Source organism: Callithrix jacchus, chromosome 17, assembly GCF_049354715.1.
Source record: "Callithrix jacchus isolate 240 chromosome 17, calJac240_pri, whole genome shotgun sequence".
Classification (NCBI taxonomy): domain Eukaryota; kingdom Metazoa; phylum Chordata; class Mammalia; order Primates; family Cebidae; genus Callithrix; species Callithrix jacchus.
In genome coordinates, this window is record NC_133518.1 from 13,628,408 (window position 1) to 13,650,095 (window position 21,688).

Here is a 21,688-nt window from a genome sequence, read left to right on the forward strand (position 1 = left end):
CATCTTCCTTCATTCAATCTTAAAGGGCTTCTGGTCACAGTGAGTAATTGGGTCTTCACAGCAAATGACTGAGTCCTCTCAGAAAGCACGATAGTTCTGGCCACAATAGACACATGTGGTGTTGGATAATACCAATAGCTGAACATCTAGCTGTGGAATTAAGAAACCATGGGATAAAGAGCAGGAGGAAGCAACAGTCAAATAATTCCAAGTATAGGTACTTTCTTTTTTCTTTTTTTTTTTGAGACGAAGTTTCACTCCTGTTACCCAGGCTGGAGTGCAATGGCACGATCTCGGCTCACCGCAACCTCCGCCTCCTGGGTTCAGCCAATTCTCCTGCCTCAGCCTCCTGATTATCTGGTATTACAGGCACGCGCCACCGTGCCCAGCTAATTTTTTGTATTTTTGTAGAGACGGGGTTTCACCATGTTGACCAGGATGGTCTCAATCTCTTGACCTCGTGATCCACCCGCCTCGGCCTCCCAAAGGGCTGGGATTACAGGGGTGAGCCACCGCGCCCGGCTCCAAGTATAGGTACTTTCTAAGCAGATCATGACTGGGGAATTTTCCTCAGGTTTCTCATCTTGTTTCTGTATCCAGAAATCAAATCTTGACAGTCAAATGTTTTATGTAGTGCTTCTTATTGCTAATGGCTGAGTCAGTCATGCAGGAATGAGAATAGACTTCAAGAAGTTTTAATAATGATGACTTCTAGATCTAGAACAAAAATAAAAAGGAACATGGCAGCACCCAGGGAATGGCAATAGAAAGAATTTATGACTGGCCTAAGGGCAAGAGGAAAATAGTGTTACTGGAGTACAGTTCAAGCTGGAGGAATAGAAGAAGGGCTACCCAACCAGGGTCATAGTCATAATAAAGATGTATTCACAGCTAAAACTTATGGCTTAGAGCAGGAAAGAATGGCAGTGGGTGTGTGGGTGGCATATAACCGAAACTCTCTCTCTTACCCTCTGTTCTCCTACCATCGTCTTGCATTTTTTGGATTTTTAAAAGAAGACAACTATCAAGGGGGCCTAGGTGGATGCAGCTTATAGAGATCAAAGTTAGCTTCTCAAGGCATAGAACAAGATGGAGAAGAGCAGAACATGGATCTGTGTGGGTTGAGTGGCAGATAATAACCCATAGATATGTTATAGAATTAATGGGACACACAGGTAAACCATGCCTAAAATTAATGCACTTGGTCACAAATATAGAGTTTTCCCTATTTGAGCTCCCTAATGTAAAGTTATCCAATTATGAGAGATGGGTCACGAGCACTGGGAAATGCAGAGTCATTAAAACACGTTCCAGAACTTGTGTGTGCCATGCATTATTTACCAAAGAATGAAAGCCACTAACCAGAACAAACAGAATAGTGTGCAGTGGAGAAGTCTGTTTGTTTATAACAACTCTGAAATAATTTTAATATAGGGAAATATATTCTAGATGTTTCCTTATTAGCATATGTGGATGATGGCAATGAAAAATCGTTTTGCTTTTAATGCTGGTCATTTAAAACTGATTTCTTAATTTCTCAGCAAAGGCTAAATAATCATTTCTGTCTTTTTTTCTCAACAAGTGCTGGGTTCACTCAGTGTTTGATAAGTTGATTTGAAGAGGGAGTTATAGACATGCTCTAATAACATACATCATGTGTTGTTTGATTTTGTTATCGCTGCTTCAGGTTAATCAGTTTGGTTTGGAGTTTAGTTACAAAGAACAGAGAGTCAGTTTGATATCAGCGGTTCTTTCTGACCCAAAAGCCATTACTTCTTCTTTAAAATATTCTTCTCTCATTAAAAATGTTGTTAGGCTTCCTCCTTGACTAAATGCATGGCATAGACTTTTACTACATTTTTTTCTTTTTGTGAGATGGAGTTTCGCTCTTGTTACCCAGGCTGGAGTTCAATGGCGCGATCTCGGCTCACTGCAACCTCCGCCTCCTGGGTTCAGGCAATTCTCCTGCCTCAGCCTCCTGAGTAGCTGGGATTACAGGCATGCGCCACCATGCCCAGCTAATTTTTTGTATTTTTAGTAGAGACGGGGTCTCACCGTGTTGACCAAGATGTTCTCAAGCTCTTGACCTCGTGATCCACCCGCCTCTGCCTCCCAAAGTGCTGGGATTACAGGCGTGAGCCACCGCGCCGGGCCTTTTTTTTTTTTTTTTTTTTTTTTTTCTTTAGATGAAGTCTCTCTCTGTCCATTCTCCTGCCTCATCTTCCTGAGTAGGTGGGACAACAGAGTGCCTCACCATGCCTGGCTAGTTTTTGTATTTTTTGTTGAGATGGGGTTTCTAGAATGGTCTTGATCTCCTGACCTTGTGATCCACCCATCTTGGCCTCCCAAAGTGCTGGGATTACAGACGTGAGCCACTGCACCTGACCTGCTACATTTTTTTTTTCTAAAAATGACTTTCTTTTATTGAACAGATAATAAATATCACAAAATAATGCTTTAGTGAACATAAGATTTTTACATATATCTTTGTGTGTATGTATATACTGTGAAAAAAGAATCAAACTTTGTAACATAAAAACATATTTAAAGTGAAAATAATAGCTGAAAAGGGTAAAGAAATTTTCAAAAATAAAATCAATTTTTCTATGGCAGGTTACGGGGGTAGAAGGAGAAAAAGTGTGAGAAACAGTAGCTACACTCAAAGCACAGTTAAAGGATTATGCCAGCTTGTCACAACTATACCGCATATTGTAGGGATAAAAGTATTAATATTGTTCAACAAAAAATCAATGGCATGAAAGAGGTAAGTCATGACTATGGTGCATGGTCAGGAAACAGAATTGCTGTTTTTCCATGGGAGCTTTTGTTGTTACTTTTCTAACACTTCAGTGATTGAAAGGAAATCAAACTGCCAGAACTTACTGCCACTCCAGTGAGCCCTGGGGGATTTGTCACAAATTTGGAACTTGAGTGGCCTCAAGCTTCACAGTTCTGCTCCTCAGAAGTGACAGAAAGCAAAGAGAAAGCAGAGCATTAGTTACATGGAACTGAGCATCTACATATTTTCAAACGTTGGGTGAACTTCAGGCCACCTTCTAAGTTTTACATTTGACCAAATCACCAAAAAATTTCCTCTAAAGCATGTGCTATATTTAGGAGTTTCCAGCAACCATAATTTTGTAGCTATTCACAGATAATTCTGAACCTGCTCTTGCCTAATAGAAAGCTTCTTAAACACTAAAAATTGGATAAATAACAAAATAGAGTGGCTTTACAACTGCTTTTAGATTATTTTAAAGGGTGTCATTTTACTAAAAACCTCGGAAGGACAGGAACATTGAAGGAACTTAGCTCTTGATCCTGGAGAGCTGGGGAACATCAACAGCTTATTCTCAAAGTAGACTGTAGAGAGTGCAATTGACTGCAACTACATGATGCCCTGTATTCCCTCAATAATGATATAATCACTAGAAAAAAATAGGTTTACTCTTTGTCTGCACTTTAAACAAAAGTATACTCCTTGAAACAGTTATTCAAACATTGTTTCACTCTAAATCAGCATTTCTTAAGTGAGGCCCATGAACTGTAATCACCTGCAGTGTTTGAGCAAAATGCGATTTCCTAGCCCCCATTACCAGGAAATTCATATGCATGTTAAAATTGGAAAACCACTACTACAAAGAACTCATGTGTCATATTAGTAATAAGAATATGAACACTAGAACCTACTTTGCCATAGTTTTTGATACTTTCAAAGATTTTATGCAAAAAGGAAACTTAAGGAGAAAATATTTTGAGTAATTTGAATATACCTAAAAATTATCTAATATAAACTATAACACACAGTTTTAATTTTCTAATTCCCCATCTCTCCTGACCTCTACTTTCTAGTTAAGAATTTTGGATTCAAGTGGATTCTAGAAATCAGAATAATCATGTATTTTCTACGTCTAAAGTTTGGAAGAAAATAATCTAAATAGCAAGCAATATTTTGGCTGATTCTTAAATATTTTTAAAAGGACCTCACTCTTCTATATTCCATCATTTGATATAGCAAATCACAAACAAATCTTAACACTAATTAATGAATTCTTAGGAACATTTTTATTTAAGCAACTTATGTCCTACAAATACTAATTATACAACCTAAGCCAGGAGGTTCTCAACTACAAAGAAATATCAGTTCAAAAAAACTTCCATTGTGAATGAAGTGATAGAACAACTGATGATTTAGGAAGAGCTAGATTAAATAAACATAAGGAAGGAGCAAAATGATCAAGAATTTGGGTGGTTATAAATTAAACACTCAATGTACAACTTATCTATTTTCCAGCAATAAGGAGAAGATAGAAAAAAGAAAATAAATATGAACCATACAAGCAAAAATATAAAATAGCTAGAAATCTAAGAAAGTGAACAATGAAATTATAAATTTTACTGAGGGACATGAAAGACCAGGCCTTCTGCCCTTTTCCTTCTTTGTCCTTAATGAAAATTAAGCGAAATTAACTGGGTAAGACAGAGTAAGGTAGGCATCCAAAAGGGGGAGGGTTTTCACCCAAGATGGCCAAGAGAAAGGAATCAGAGCCTAAGCATGGTGAGGAGAGGTTTCAGACAGGGAGGGAACACAATGGGGAGCTAGTGGATTGGCAGAATGAGGAGGTATCCAAAGAGAGGCAAGTTCAGACATAGGCTGTTTTGACCCCAAACAGGATGAGGATGTTCCTGCAGTGAGGGAGCCCAATAAGGAGCATCGGAGCCCAGGTGAGGTGAGGAGGACATCTGTCTGAGGAAGGCACAGTGGCAGCAATGGGAGATTGGTTCCCTATATGGAAGTTGGTCAGATAGAAAAATATCTTAAGAATAATGAAAGCCATGTTTCTCACTAACATAAAAATGTTGCAAGTATGAAAAGAGAGAAAATCCAAATAATTATGTGGTGTTTGATTAGAATTTTAGGTATTAGTATAAACTCATTGTCTTTGATAGAAAGATATAGAAATAGGCCGGGCGCAGTGGCTCATGCCTATAATCCCAGCACTTTGGGAGGCCGAGGCGGGTGGATCACAAGGTCAAGAGATCGAGACCAACCTGGTCAACATGGTGAAACCCCGTCTCTACTAAAAATATAAAAATTAGCTGGGCATGGTGGTGCGCGCCTGTAGTCCCAGCTACTCGGGAGGCTGAGGCAGGAGAATTGCTTGAACCCAGAAGGCGGAGGTTGCGGTGAGCCGAGATCGCGCCACTGCACTCCAGTCTGGGTAACAACAGCAAAACTCCGTCTCAAAAAAAAAAAGAAAGATACAGAAATAGAAAGAGATATAAATTGCATGAATATATACTCCCCAACTCTCTCCACTGAGAGAGAGCCTGGGGGGAGTGGTTCCCAAATAGCAATGAGGATACCTAGCACCCACATCTTGGCTTTTAATATCATTGTCCTCTAAAAGGGAATAGGACTTCTAAAAGAGAACATAGGAAATAAATCCAGACAACTTTGAGTTTGGCATTAATTTTTATACACAACACCAAAGGCACAGTCCACAAAAGACATAATTGATAAGCTGTACTGGATTTTAATAAAAAACAATATACTCTGCAAAAGACACTACTAACAAAATGAGAAGACAAGCCACAGACTAGATGAAAAGGTTTATTAAAGGCATTTAATATAAAGGACTCATCCAAAATATACAAAGAACTCTTAAAACTCAACAATAAGAAAATGAAGAATCTGATTAAAATTTGGCCAAAGTCCTTAGCAAACACCTCACCAAAGAAACTATACAGATGTAGATAAGCATAGAAAAAGATGCTCTGCATCCTATGTCATTAGAGAAATGCAAATTAAAACATTAAAGAGGTACTTCTACATGCCTATTAGAAAGAGCAAAATCCAGAATGCTGACAACAGTAAATGCTGACAAGGAGGTGGAACAAAAGAAACTCTCAGTGACTGCTGGTGAAAATACAAATACTATAGCCTCTCTGCAAGTCAGTTTGGTAATTTCTTACAACGTATACTCACACCCAGTGATCCAGCCATCACACTCCTTGGTATTTTCACAAAGAAGTTGAAAACATGTCCATACAGAAACCTGCACACAGGTGTTTATAGCAGTTTTATTTATCATTTCCAAAACTTAGAAGAATCTAAGTGTTCTTCAGGAGGTGAATGGATAAACTGTTACGAATCCTGATGAAGGAATATTATTTAGCCCTAAAGGGAAATGAACTATCAAGCCATGAAAAGACATGGAGGAACCTTACATTAGTAAATGAAAGAATTCAATATGAAATTATTATCTACCATGTGATTTCAGATATATGACATTTTTTAAAAGGCAAAACTATGGAAACAGTAAAAAGTTTGGTGGTTGCCAGGGGCTGGTAGGGAGGAAGATATAAATAGGCAGACCACAGAGCCCTAGAGGGTTTTTAGAGCAGTGAAACTATTCTGCATGATACTATGATGATGGGCACATGTCATTATACATTTGTGGAATCCACAGACTGTACTACACTAACCCTAAATCTTAATGGAAATTTGAATTGTGGATGATAATGATGTGTCAGCGTAGATTCACTGATCATAACAATGTAGACTCTGGTGAAGGATGCTGATAATAGAAGAGAATATGCATGAACAAGGGCAGATCATATGTGGGAAATCTCTGCATCTTCCAATCAATTTTGCTACAAATGTAAAAATGCTCTAAAAATTAAAGTATATATATTACATATGTATATATCCAAAAATCATGCAAAAGTTGATTACTAAATTTGAAAACAATGCTCGCAGATACTGACTTAATCAGATTTGTCAATATTTCATGCAAATAAAAAATATACATGTACAAGATAGACTTTGTATATATGTGTGCTAGATTTGATAAGAAAAGTACATGACTGAAAAGAAATTGCTTTCTCCATATTTGCCCAAATCTACTCATATTCCTGAAGAAATAAGCTAAAATGTAAATTTTTTTTAAAATGGTAACATAAGGATCCTTGGAGAAATGGCTGGTTCAACACTGGAGAAGGAAAAGCACAAGATGAGCCAGGAACATCGTCCTGGACCAGAAGGCAAGCAAGTGCTTTCATATGATAGGGATATGCTAAAAGTTTATGTGTTCTGCCCTAAAATGCTTCTACTAGTGAAATAGGGAAAATTTTAGCATGAAAGAATAAAATGATAGTAATAAATTATAACCCATTTAATGAAAATAGAATGAGTACATACTGATATAAATCAGTGAATTAATTAATTGAAAGTTAGCTGGGCATGATATATTACAAAGGGGAAAAGAATATTGTCCTCATCTACTTGTATTGCTATAAGAAATATCTGAGGCTGGGTACTTCATAAAGAAAATATATTTGGCTCACAGATCTCCAGGCTGTACAAGAAGCCTGGTATCAGCATCTGCTTCTGGTGCTGCCAGGAAGTTTCTGCTCATGATGGAAAGCAAAGAGGAGCTGGTATGTAAAGATCACATGGTGGGAAACTAGAGAGAGGAGAAGGAGATTCCAGACTCTTTTTAAAATCTAGGTGGCACAGGAACTGAGTGATAACTCATCTAATCCCATGAGAATGGCACTAAGCCATGAGGGCATATCCCTCATAACCCAAATACTTTCCACTAGGTCACACCTTCTATATTGGGGATTAAGTTTTAAAAAGAGATTTGGAGCAGACAAATACCAAATGAGACTAGACACCTTTACAGAAAGAAGGCTGGCAGATACCACCTTAATCAAGAGCCACCATGATAGGGTGCAGTAAGATAATAGCTTCACTTTTGCGACATTTTTCCAACAGATGCATGTTAGAGAAGTAATCATGAAGAAATATCAGACAAGTCCAAACTTAGGGACTATAAAACAACAGTCCTATACTCCTTAAAAGTGTCGAGAGACTGATTTTATCAAAATAATGGAGTAAGAGCAATCTGGGTTTACTCTCTCTCATAGAAACCCAAAATCAACTATGCAGGGCAAGATTATCACCGGGGACATCCCAGAACTAAAAGCTGAGGCTGGATAACTAAAAACTCCAGGTATCACAGAGAAGTGAAAAGCGAGAAGCAGGAGGTAAGAGAAACAAAACTCTCTGGCCACAACACCCCTCCCACAAGCTGCCAGGCACTATGTAGAAAGTGTCTACTAGATTCAGTTTTTACCCTGGGAAACGTGAGAATAAGGAAGGCAGACAATTTTGTCACCAGTTAGATTTCTTCACAGGAAAAACATTTCTGCTTTAATCCACAGGAAGCATCACAAATGCCTGTAGGGTAAAGGCTTCTAAGGGCAACTAGAGGCAAATAGTAGAGTTGTGGCTAGTACCAGCCATGCACAAAACTCAGAGGCTATTCTTCATCTCTGTCAAAAGAGATGCCAAATCACTGTGTCTGTTCAGCAGCAACATGCTTTATAAGAGGTGCTTCAGGGGCCCCCTGGGCATAACCCTTAGCCAGCTTTCACATACAGAAGGAATATACACTCTAGAATTCCCCCATCCCCTATCTGGGATGGGCAGCACTCCCAAGTTATTTGCAAGAACTGTGGCAAATCTGAGCAAAGATGCCATCTAGTACAGAAAGGGAGGCATTGTTTCTGGGCTGAGGGTACTCAAAAATCAACCTGCACAGTACTTCTAGTCATATTTACTCCAGAAAGTCCAAGCCAAGGCAGACCACAAAGGCTGAAGAAAATAATTAAACCTTGAATGCAAAGACATAGTCATATATTCATAAGAAACAAAAATAAACAGGAAACCATGACTTTCATAAAAAGAAAAAAGGGAGCCAATCTCTGACCCTAAGAATATGGTGATCTGTGACCTCTCGGATCAAGTATTCAAACAGTAGTTTTGAGGAAACTCGGTGAACTCCAAGATAGTACAGTAAATCAGTGCAGAAATTTATTCAGATAAATTTAACAAAAAGAATAAAATAATAAAAGAAATAAAACGGAAATCCTGGAGCTGAAAAATAAGATGGCTAGACAGAAAAATATATTAGAGGTTATTGCCAGCAAAACTGATGAAGCAGAAGAATCAGAGTGTGAAGACAGGCTGCTTGAAAACACACAGAGGAGAGAAAAAAGAATAAAAAGGAAAAAGGAATATCTATGAAATCCAGAGAATAGCCTCAACAGAGCAAATCTAACAGTCATTGATCTCCAAGAGGGAGTTGAGAAAGAGCAAGACATAGAAAACATATTCAAAAAATAATAATAATAATAACAGAAAATATCGCAAACTTAGAGAAAGATTATCCAGATACTAGAAGGTCCAAGATCACCAACCTAATTCAACCCAAACAACACTACTCCAAAGCATGTAATAGTCAAATTTTCAAAGGCCAAAGACAAAAAGAAGATCCTAAAAGCAGCAAAACAAAAGAAATAAATATCATATAAAGGAGCTCTAATTAAAGACATTCCCAGACACACAAAAGCTGAGGAAATTCATCACCACCAGACATTCTTCAATATGAAAGAAAATAATGTTAATGTGAAAAATGAAAACAACTGAAGTTATAAAACACTAGAAAAGGTGAGTACAAATACAAACGCAGAATACTCTATACTTAGGATGTATAAACCACTCATACCTTTAGCATAAAGACTAAAAGACAAATCTATCAAAAATAATTACATAATTTTTTAAGAGATAGGATACAAAAAGATATAAACTAAGTCAAAAAAGGTCAAAATGTAGGGAGATGGAGTCATTCCTTTTCTCTTCTTGAGTCCAAGTTAAGTTGCCATCAGTTTAAATAATTATAACCATAAAATATTTTGTAAGCCTTATGATAATCATAAATCAAAAATATAGACATGTTAAAAATAAAAAGCAAGGAATTAAAATATACTACCAGAAAAAAATTACCTAGCAAAAAAAAAAAAAAGACAATAGAAAAGAAATAAAGGAAGAGAGAACTTACAATACCACCAGAAAACCAGAAACAAAATGGTAGTAGTAAGTTCTTACCTATCAATAATAATACTGAAGGTAATGAACTAAATTATGCAGCTAAAAGAACAAGACCCAATCATATGCTGTCTACAGGAAACTGACTTCACCTAAAAAGTTAAACATAGACAAAAGTGAAGGAATAAAAACAGATTCCATGCAAATAGAAACCAAAAGAAAGCAGTAGCTAAACTTATATCAGATAAAATAGACTTCAAGTCCAAAACTATCAAAAGAGACAAAGAAGGTCATTATATAATAATAAGTGGGTCAATGTAACATGAGGGTATAACAATTATAAATATATATGTATTCAACATTGGAGCACCAAAATATATAAAGCAAATATTAATAAATATAAAGGAAGGGACAGAATGTAACACAATAATAGTAGGAGACATTCATGTGCTTCTTTCAGCAATGGACAGGTCCTCCAGACAGAAACTCAACAATAAAAAAGAAAAAAAAATTAGAGTTTCTAGACCAAACAGACCCAACTGATATTTACAGAATATTGCAAGCAATGCTGAAGAATATGTATTATTTTCATCAGCGTACTGAACCTCTCCAGGAGAGACCATATCTTAGGCCACAAAGGATGTCTGAGCAAATTCAAAAGAAAGAGAAATCATATCAAGCATCTTTTCTGACCACAATGGAATAAAACTAGAAATTAATAATAAAAGGAAACCTTAGAAATTGCACAGATACATGAAAATTAAACAGCATAGTCTTGGACAACCAATGGATCAATGAATACATTGCCAATAAAATTTTAAAATTCCTTGAAACAAATGAAATGGGAACATCACATACCAAAACCTATGCAATATTTTAAAAAGTAGTACTAAGAAAAAAGTTTACTGCAATAAATGCTTATATCAAAAAAGAAAAAGACTTACAATAAGGAACCTAACTATGCATCTAAAGGAATTAGAAAATCATGAACAAACCAAACTCAAAATTCACAGAAGGAAAAAATAATACTAACAACCAAAGCAAAAGTAAATAAAACTGAGATGAAAAAGAGAATACAAAAAGAATCAACAAAACAGAAAGCTGGTTTTTTTTTTAGAAGATAAACACAATGGATAAACTTCTAGTGTTGTTAATTAAGACAAAAGAAACACCCAAATAATATCAGAGATGAAAAATGAAACATTACAGCTAACAAAACAGAAATGTAGATGATTATTGGAGACTATTGTGAAGAAATATACACCAACAAATTAGAAAATTTAGAAGACATGAATAAATTATTGGAAGTATAAAATCTTTCAAGACTGAATAATGAGGAGATAGACAAACTCGACAGCCCATTAAGTAATGAGATTGAAGCAGTAATTGTAAAAATCTTCACAAAGAAAGTCCAAAACCAGACAATTTCCTTGCTTAGTTTTACCAAATTTTTAAAGAAAATAGAATACTGATTTTCCTCAAACTATTCCAAAAAATTTGAAGAGGAAATAATTCTTTCAAACTCATTCTATGAGTATATAAAAAATGTTCAACATTAATAATATCAGAGAAATACAAATCAAAACTGCAACGAGATATTATTTCACCCCAGTTAAAATGGCTATGATCAAAAAGACAAAAGAAAATAGAAGATGTTGATAATAACCCTGTCTCTACAAGAGAAAGAGAAGGGTTTGTACACTGATGGTGAGAATGTAAATTAGTACAGCCATTATGGAAAAACAGTAGGATGGCTCCTCAAAAAGCCAAAAATAAAAATACCATATGATCTGGCAATCTTACTACTGGGTATGTCCAAAAGGAAATCGGTAAATCGAAGTGATATATTTGTAGGAAATGTGCACAAATATATTTGAAGAAAAGATGGGCAACTTACTTTTAAATGGCTTTAAAAATAGACATTTGTACTCTTACAAATTTTGATTTTAAGATTACATCCAAAAATAACTTTTCTATACATTTAAGATTATTTCAAAATAAAAAGTATATAATAAAATTGATTTGAAAAAAATTGAGAAATAAGTTTCTGATTCTGAAACTCGAGTGTGAGGTTATTTAACATTTCCTTATTAATTTATTACAACAATTATATTACTTTTAACTTGATGAATATTTTCTAATCCACTTAGAAGAAACAATAGACAGAATAGTATGAAAATATCTGGAAAAAAAGGAGTAATTAATGCACGGGGCTTGTACTACCTGGTATTATAAAAGCATTAGAAATATATAATAAATTAAAACAATGTATCATTATTACCCAATAAATAGAGCAATGGCAATGAATAGATAGTCCAGAAGATTCAAGTATGTGTAAAAATTTTGTACATGATAACGTGCATTTCAAATTAGTGTGTGAAGATGGACTCTTCAATACTACCATATTCAGGGGTGTCCAATCTTTTGGCTTCCCTGGGCCACACTGGAAGAAGAATTGTCTTGGCCACACATAAAATATACTAACACTAATGATAGCTAATGAGAAAAAAAAAAGAAAGAAAGAAAAGATACTTCAAAAAAACCTCGAAATATATTAAGAAAGTTTACAAATTTGTGTTGCACCACATTCAAAGCCATCCTGGACCACCTGTGGCCCATGGGCTGTGATTTGGACAAGTTTGGTTTAGATCCTTTTATCATACTTCATAACAAAACACATTTTGGATGAGAAAAATATGTAATTGTAAAACCTCAAGACATAAAGGTATCTAAAGAACATGTGGGTTAATAAGTATATAATTTAGCTTCTCAGAATCTAAGCTTGTTGCTAAAGAAAGAAACAATAAAAAAGACCTATCAATGTGTTTACATAAACAGAATAAACAGACAGTAGATTAGAAAAATTAGATTAATCTCAAAATTCATTTGGTAAATACATATATTTTATATGTTTTATATCATCAGCTATCGAAGACTTGCCAATTTAGGTGATGAGAAGAAAGATCATACCTACTGGATTGAAAAATATCAAAAAGAATGTATCAACTGTATAGCACAAGGCACAACAAACTTCTACCGGAGACATTTCACGGGGCTATGACCTTTATGGAAGGCATCTTGGGAACATACATTGAAAGAATTTAAAGTGTGTACATCTTTCGCTCCTAAAATTCACAATTAAAATTTATCCTAAGAAAATAATCACACAACTGCACATTGAAATACACAGTGTTAGTAATTTACAGAAAAAAACTGAAAACGAAAAATTCAAGTAGTTGTTAAATTACAGTATACACTAATTATATCTTCTAATTATAATAATTATATCTTCTAATTATATTGTAATTATATCTTCTAATATTTCATGTATTAATATATGAAACAAATGTATGACAAGTGCATTAAAGCATCATCTTTGTGCTATACTTATTATTTTTTTATATTTACATATATATACTTTCAAATACTATGCACATACACACAAACACACACACACAGAAATAAAAAGAAAGAATAGATGAATAAAAGGAGCTCTCTTGTGATGACAGAATTCTGTTTTTTCTTCCTTTCTGTTCAATTGTTTTTTTTAATTATTATTTCTTGTTTAATAAAAATAATAAAATCCACAAGATGTTATGAGTACAACTTAACCTGAGAAGAATATGGAGACAGGAAATTTACATAAAAGTTTAGTTTAAGAAGAAATGAAACGCCTAAAGAACATAATGTTTCACATTGCGCACTCCCTTTACATTTTGTATTATAATATCTGTTACACAAGTTACATGTACAAGAACTATTTAAGTTACAAAAGAATTGTATAACTGATAGAGAAACATCATATCTTGGAAATTGCAAGTCATTGCTGCAAGCGATCTGTTATGAATTATATTTCTATGTAGTGTATGGTAATTAGGCAACTCAAAATAATTCCTATTAGAATCTGATAATATTTTCCAGTAGTGTTTAAATCCACATAATGATAACAAAATAGGAATTACTAACTTTATAAAGAAAATTATTTCCATTAAAGTAAAAATGCTTATATGAATTAGATAATTAAGCAAAATAGAAAATCGTTATTATTTTGTAAATAGATTAGAGAATCGAGTTCAAGTATCACATATGAACACATTTTAAAAATAGTTTTAATCAGTGAGTTTTTAAAATAATTATTTAATTCTATAGTCTTAACATTGAAAAAGACCATTTAAAAAAAGATAGGCCGGGCGCGGTGGCTCACACCTGTAATCCCAGCACTTTGGGAGGCCGAGGCGGGTGGATCACGAGGTCAAGAGATCGAGACCATCCTAGTCAACATGGTGAAATCCCGTCTCTACTAAAAATATACAAAAAATTAGCTGGGCGTGGTGGCGCGTGCCTGCAATCCCATCTACTCAGGAGGCTGAGGCAGGAGAATTGCCTGAACCCAGGAGGCGGAGGTTGCAGTGAACCGAGATCGCACTATTGCACTCCAGCCTGGGTAACGAGCGAAACTCCGTCTCAAAATAAATAAAAATTAAAAAAGATAATCAGAAAATTTATTTTTAACAAATTTTATATTTTTATGAACTCTCTTGAACTTTTGCAGTGTATTTAAGTTTAATGGCCTGAATAACTAATTACAAATGTAATTTGTGAGACCACAGGCATTACCTTGAGACATGAAAGAACATGTCAAATGTAATACCTAATACAAAAAAGTAGATCATTTTCTATGAAGAAATAACATTCAGTATTAATTCTAAGTAATGGATTTCCAAATTTACCAGTTTATACTCTCAAAAAATTTTAATTTTATTATAAAAGCATATATTTCTATTATTGAACGTAAGAGTTGAATTCATACAGGCAGATGAAATATTATAGTTTGATTATGTTATCATAAAGATTTATTTTATATAAACCTTCAAAAACAGATTTGTAGAAGATCTCAGAATAATACTTGGGTTTCTTTATATCTCTCTCAAAATGCATCAGACATCAGACTCACTTCAACTATATACATTAAAGTGATGAAATCTTTGTGCCTAGGCCATACCAGTATCCATTTAATCATATCAAATTCTAAAGAATACAAATATGATTTGCAACTATATGTCTCCCGTCTCTTATTTTGAATCTTGATGCTCACATGCTCTGGAATGGCAACTAAGTAAGAAAAACACACACTGTTCTTACATATATTTTTACATGTCTTTTCCAGAAAAAGCCTCAGGGTTACATGTAGCAGGGGTCAGCTCTGTGATCAAAGGCAATATTTTCCGAACTAACTGAAACGCGAAGTCCTTTAGGAAATTGAAATACAAGAAATATGAGTTAAAGAAAACAACTGACACAGTGGAAATCACCAGGAACATGCTGCTCCTGGTTGCCCTTATATCTACATCATCCAACTTCAGTCCCAGTGTACTATGCGAAGCATCAAGCTTCTTTCCATCCTACTTTTTCTGGGAGAGATTTGTCTTCATACTGCTAAACTATTTGTTGAGAACTTTAAAAATAAGGATCAGAGAAAGACATAATGCCTGTCAGTTGCTTTAAATTATCCCCTCTCCTACTTCCTGCCATCTTAGATGTAAATCGTAAACCCTATATAACAGGAGCTGTAAATTTGCCTATTCTGCACTTAACAAAGGAGGTTTTTGCTGAAAGCCTTGCTCAGAGGTCCAGAATTTAACCATATACCATTGAGTTGCTACAATTAGTATGGGGTAATGTTAAATCGAACTAATTGAAATCATCCTTTAATAACAATTAGCTCAAAAACCAAATGCGGTTTTCAAATCACTGCAAATGTTCTGACTTTGCTTGATAAGGTATCAAAGACCAAGGAAAAGTTTTGCTCACTTGGCTGTTGCCTCTTTGATTGCCCTATTGTCTCCATCTGCATCTTAGTGTGGGTTCTTGTTTCAATTTATTTGTTTAGGGGTTTCAGGTGGACTTCTCTGATGGCGTTATTCATATGTGGACATCTTAGGGCCTCTTCCCTGCTCTGTCCCAGGATCCTTTCTTATCTCTTTCCTATTGTTTGTCATTCTAGACTCTGTTGGGTCTTCTCAATACCACCCACTTCACCTTTCATGGTTCTGCCTCTCCAGATCTGATTTCCAAAGTGAGATGTTGTTCCTCAAATCCTCCTTCCTTTCTCTCCCCAAAGACATTGATGTTCAGGTCCTTTTCTTTTCAAGAGTTATACTATTAAACACAAAGGGACACAAAAAGAGGAAGGCAAACTAAGCATGGAGATATTGCATATGATACAATGTAGTTCTAGTCTCTTAACTCAGATTCTGAGGCGGCAAATTGAAGCCTCTATGTGCCCTCTGCCAAACAAGGCATAGTGGTAATTCTCAGATTACAAAGAAAGGACCCCTGACCCCTTATGGTTTCCTAGCTCCCTGAGGATTGCTTCTTCTCCAGTCCATTTCAAAGATAGCAATTTAGTCATTCCTGAGCAGGAGACATGCCCTCTACTCTCTCTAATCCCTGCCCCTTCCCAGCTTTTTGTATACTACCAAGAAGAGTACTATATAATAAATGTCTCCTTTCTCACACTCAAATCAGTATTCAAGCATCCTCTTTCTGTTAAGTCAGCAGCCCAGCTACCAGTTTACTTGCAGACATAGAGTGAAACAACAAGATGTGAAGATGATCATTTTAGGTACCATATATGCCCCTCTCCCTCTGGGCTTCCACTCCTGTTTCCATATGTTCACATTCTAATACAACGAAAGTATGAAGATGCTTTGAAGGCACTTTAACAGTATCTTCCCTTGGGAGGCCAAGGCAGGCGGATCATGAGGTCAAGAGATTGAGACCATCCTGGCCAACACAGTGAAACTCCTTCTCTACTAAAAATACAAAAAAAAATTAGCTGCGCATGGTGGCATGTGCCTGTGGTCCTAGCTACTTAGGAGGCTGAGGCAGAAGAATCGCTTGAACCCAGGAGGCAGAGGTTGCAGTGAGCCGGGATTGCGCCACTGCACTCCAGCCTGGCGACAGAGCAAGACTCCATCTCAAAAAAAAAAAAAAAAAAAGAAAGGAAAAAAAAAGAGTATCTTCCTGAACCCAGGATCTTCTGTGTGTAAAGCGGACATGATAATCACTACACTGTGAAACACATGCGAGGGGCACCTTCTCTGTGTGTACAAAGCTCACATCATCTCTTGTGCCTTTACTAGTCACCTGTTGTGCCACAACCACTGCTACTAACTTTCTCATTCCTTTTCCAGGGAGAAGAAGGTTCTTGAAACTTTTTGCCCATGGGGTAGCCAGAATCACCTGATATGTTTAGCTCCAGGGTTTCCAGTTTGACCTGCTGCTCTGGCCCTGGACTTCTCTACACATCTGGGGGCCAAGGCTCCTGAAGGAAGTGATAATCAATGTTTTCCAGAACTTTGGAAGTTAACAAAATTGCTGTAGATCCCTTCCTCAGTAATGGTCTCTCTTTCTAGACTGAGAAGTTTCATTTTTAAAATTAAAATAAAATAGGTAGATGGATGGATAGATGTATAAAACAAAAAGATAATATGAACTTCCTTGTCTCAGAGGAAAATTTGTATTCTTAAAAGTTCTGCAGGCAGAAGGACACTAGATCACAGTCACACTGCATCCTCAACTCCCTTAGCCCATCACTTCCCTCACAAATGGATTAGGCATGAGCAGTCTGCAAGGGCAGCAGGTTGGCTAGGGTGGGCAGGGCAGAAAGAGAAGGAAAGACTCTTATAAAGAAAGAGAGTAAATATCGCCAGGGAGTCAAGCACAACACCTTTCCATCTGTAGCACAAACCACAGTTAATCAAGTACTTTCTTGAAGAGAACTACTGTTAACATGGAAAGGGACCTAAAAAAGCGTTTGTTGTCAGCATTACACACTGAAGGCCTTATCACAATCAGGCCAGAAAGGTACCATTACAGAGCCAAAGGAGATCACCTTATTTTATAGAATGATTGTATGTTATTGGATATACCAGATGCTGTCAAAGTAGGGTGGAGGAAGGCTGACCAGTATTAAGAATACAGCTTTTTTTTGTTGTTGTTCAAAGAAGAACTATAGCTATTCTTCCTTTCCAGTGTTTTTATAATTTGGTTTAGAATTAGTCAAGATACAATAAGAGACGAGCTAGAAATCTCCCCTCCAAGAAGTTGGAATCAATATATTTTCTTGAAATATTTTGTCAATGTGATCATTAAGAGAGTTTCACTCAGAACTTCATGTATTTGACTATTTCCTCATAAAAAAGGGTCAGTGTGCCAATAAAGATAAATTTATTCTATTTTCCTTTCGACATTTTAATTCTCTCAACCCCATCATAATACTCAAGAGCAAGCTTACCTGATGTCCCTACAGCAATCCTAGTTCTAATGCTCTACAACACAATCACCTGTGCAAATATGGGTGCACACTGTGTGTGTGTATGTGTGTGTGTCAGAGTGAGACAGAGATTGTATTTCAGCACTGCCATGGGCATCTAAAAAGTTTTAGTCTTAATTCCTCATTCTTTATTTTTGGTAGCGTCATTAACATTACAAAAGCAGTAAACTGGTACAGGTTTCAAACATGCAAACTTGTTAATAGTATTCTGCAGAGGAACAATGCCAGGATCAGAGAGAATACTTCTTGCTCCAAATACAATTGTACATTTTGAAATATGATTTACTTTCTGGATTGCAGCCAGGCAAATACCATTCACAAATACTTCAAGTGGGAGAAATAAAGTGGTTGCTACTAGCCCCATAATTTGAAATTGCTGCTAACAGATTTTACATAGCATCTACTTTTCTGCCGTTGTCTTTCAGAAAATACAATTAAATCTTAATATTTCTGCATTTTAAGTCTTATTGTCAGCTTTGTCACTGCTTGAAACAAAAGCATGTGTAAGTGGCTCCCTCTGGTGCTGCCATTAGTACTAGTTTTTCTATTCACAACAGAGATGTAACCCAGATAAGTAGGAAAAAGTGGGTAGAAGCCCTTGTAACTGGAAATGTCTCTTGGGATACAATCCCACATGGAATAATGTTAGATAAGAGGGTTTTTTATAGGGAGGGGTAGGAACAGATACTTAATATCTTCTTTGACCTTTTTTCCTCACCTCATATACACCAAGGGAAATTGCAAAAGCTAAAAGAAAAGTCATGTTCACTAAACCCAAGCCAAAATCCCCCATCTTGTTGCTGAATACTAATGACCTAAGAAAGTACTTAAGTACTACTTCTAATGAACCTCAACAGGGCCATCAGTCACCAGCCCAGTACTCCACTTGACCTGAGGCCTACATAGCAGTGATTAGAGCAAAAGTGGGATCATAAAGAGTCTCTTCCAAGTGGCAACTGAGGGGTTCAGAACAGCACCTCTGAATGGCAGTGGTGAAGGAAGTTGGCAAAACTTCCTAGTGTGGCTGTGATCCATAGTTCTCTCTGATGACCACTCTTTCAATGTAAGTCCTACTCACAGACAGCCACTGTTTAAAATTTAGACTCTGTAAGAGAATGATCTGGCTTCTAGGTCAGACACCAGAGTGTACAGTCACAATGATTAGTTTCCAGCAATCTGCAGGCTCTCCCGTGTTGATCTGGTCCTCTTTCCTGCCCAAGAGGCAGCACATCTTCCCTGCTATACTTCTCTAAAGCACAGCATAGCCTCCACCACCAGCCGGAATGTTAATGCATTATCACTCTGTACACTGAGAAAACAAGTGACCATATGTAGCCTATGCCAGCGGAGCTGTAACTGTGAAGAACAATGGCTCTGAGTCAACAACAGAATTAAACTACTCCCTCTTGTGAAGCTCTTCTGAATATTTTAAGTGTTGCCTTGAAAGTGTGGGATTATGTGCAAGCATAAACATTAGCTTAATGCAATTTTTTGGTACAGAATATGCCAGAGTATAAAAATCAGAACTGAAATGCAGAAAATAACTCTGGGATAAATTTAATTTTTTTATGTGTGATTAAAACATGATTGAAGTGGCACACTTTATGTATAATTAAAGTTGCTTTGTAATTAAGAGATTTAAGCATGTATAGAAAATGATACAGTTTAGTTTGGAGATTATACAAAGGCACCTATTAAATACTCACTCCCTAGCAAGCCTATGACTCAAATGTTTTCCATTCTAATGCTGATAGAGTTCTTGAATTTTTTAAAGCTGCCAATTTCACCATTTCTAAATGCTTTATCCCTCCTTCCATGTGCTAGTGAAATAAAAGCAGCCCGACCTCCCCTGCACTAGCAAAAACATGGATGTAGAACACTGTTTCTTAACTTCAAAAACTCTTGGTGAAAAAAGAAGGATCGTCACAATTTGAGATAGTGTTTGACTCATTTTTGCCTTGTTCATTGTGCCTCGCACCATGTCCAAGCCAGTACTTCGAAAATAAGTCATAAATGGCTATTAGCAGGTAAGCAGAGTCTGCATTTATATATGGATGGTCTCGTGATAATGCAGACACTTCAGAACATTTTTATGTGCCAGGCAAAAGTGCTATATTATTTTGTTTATTCCCATAACAGCCCTATGCTTCTTTGGAGTTTTAGAACAGCCGGGTGAAGGAATGACATTCAAAATAGACTAGCAGGACTATTCTCAGGGTATTTTTTACTGACAGAAAAACTAAATCAAAGAAAGGTGAAGTCCACACAGAATCATGAATTTTAATATGAACTTAGCAGCAGTACCACCTATTAAGCTAAAGAATAATGCAGAAAGAGTTCCCCCCACCCTTATCTTGCTCACTTGTGTCAGCCCCTTTCCCAGACCCAAATTCCTCAATCTCCAACCCTCTCCAGAGATTGCCTCTTGGCCTCCCTAGTAAGCATCTGGCATAAACCTAGGCTTGTTCTCACTGGCAATGATCATAGTTTAAACTGATCTTCCTGGCCTTCCCCATCAGTATTTGTCTTTTTTGTTTTATTCTTTTTAGCCAAGTATCCCATGAGAGGGGGAAATGTTCAGACAAACTTATTCATACTAGAGTGTTGGTTGCTAATATTTGCATTTAGAAGGCTTTTGCAACATTGCAAAAGCAAATTGAAAAATTTTGAATTTGGGTTATGGATTCGGGTACAGAAGGATGCCATGTAAAAGAGGTTGTTGACTGGATACAGGGGTCAAAAGACAGGAAATCAGGAGTTGGAAATAGGTGAAAGAAGCAATATTCATGAAGATAAGCAAAAAATATATATGTAAGGACTGATAGATAGATGCGATATTTATTTTCCTGGTGGCCAGTGACATGTTTTCTAGTGTTTTTCCCACTTTCTCATCTGCAGAATATATGGAATATGAACAATTTTTCCAAGAAAAGTGATTGTTTCTTCTCAGGTTTTCTTGTATCAATCATCCAACTATAATTTTCAATTAAATCAGATAGATAAGCAGACAGAGATAGGTAGATAGATACACATTTACATATTGATATATATGCATACATATGGCAGTTTTGCAAATCTGAGCATGGCAGGATAAATAAAAGATATTGCAATGCTAAAGATGGCTCTTTATACTCTTCCTATCTAACAAATTATTCCATTTCCAGTGATTGTATCTTCTTTCTCCCCTACAGCAGCACCACCCCCTGCTCTTATTTTTCTCAGGTTTCTATGGTAGAGTGTCCCATGAGTGGCTGTTCTGTGAAATATCAGGCTTCCCAGGAGTTCTAAAGGGACTGGTGAGGAAATGACATTCCAGACAGAATACCAGGACTATTCCCAGTGTATTTTGACTGGAAGAGTTGTAATGCACCTGTTCTTGAGAAGTTATGGAGGCCACATTTATGGAGTCCTATAGAAAACACACCTATGCTCTTCTGAATGATTCCCTCCCT

At 36.3% G+C, this 21,688-nt stretch overlaps 1 protein-coding gene across 14 annotated transcripts in view; it reads right to left on the reverse strand.

The window, feature by feature from the left end:
- The window catches only part of NLGN1 (neuroligin 1), an 887,833-nt gene that overhangs the window by 853,874 nt on the left and 12,271 nt on the right, over positions 1 to 21,688 (reverse strand). The window contains exon 2 of one of the 14 annotated variants that reach the window (XM_035277798.3): positions 2,884 to 2,952. The exons of the other annotated variants lie outside the window; for them this stretch is intronic. The gene's annotated coding sequence lies outside the window, so the exon portion shown is untranslated. The remainder of the gene's footprint in view (positions 1 to 2,883; positions 2,953 to 21,688) is intronic. 14 annotated transcript variants of the gene reach the window in all.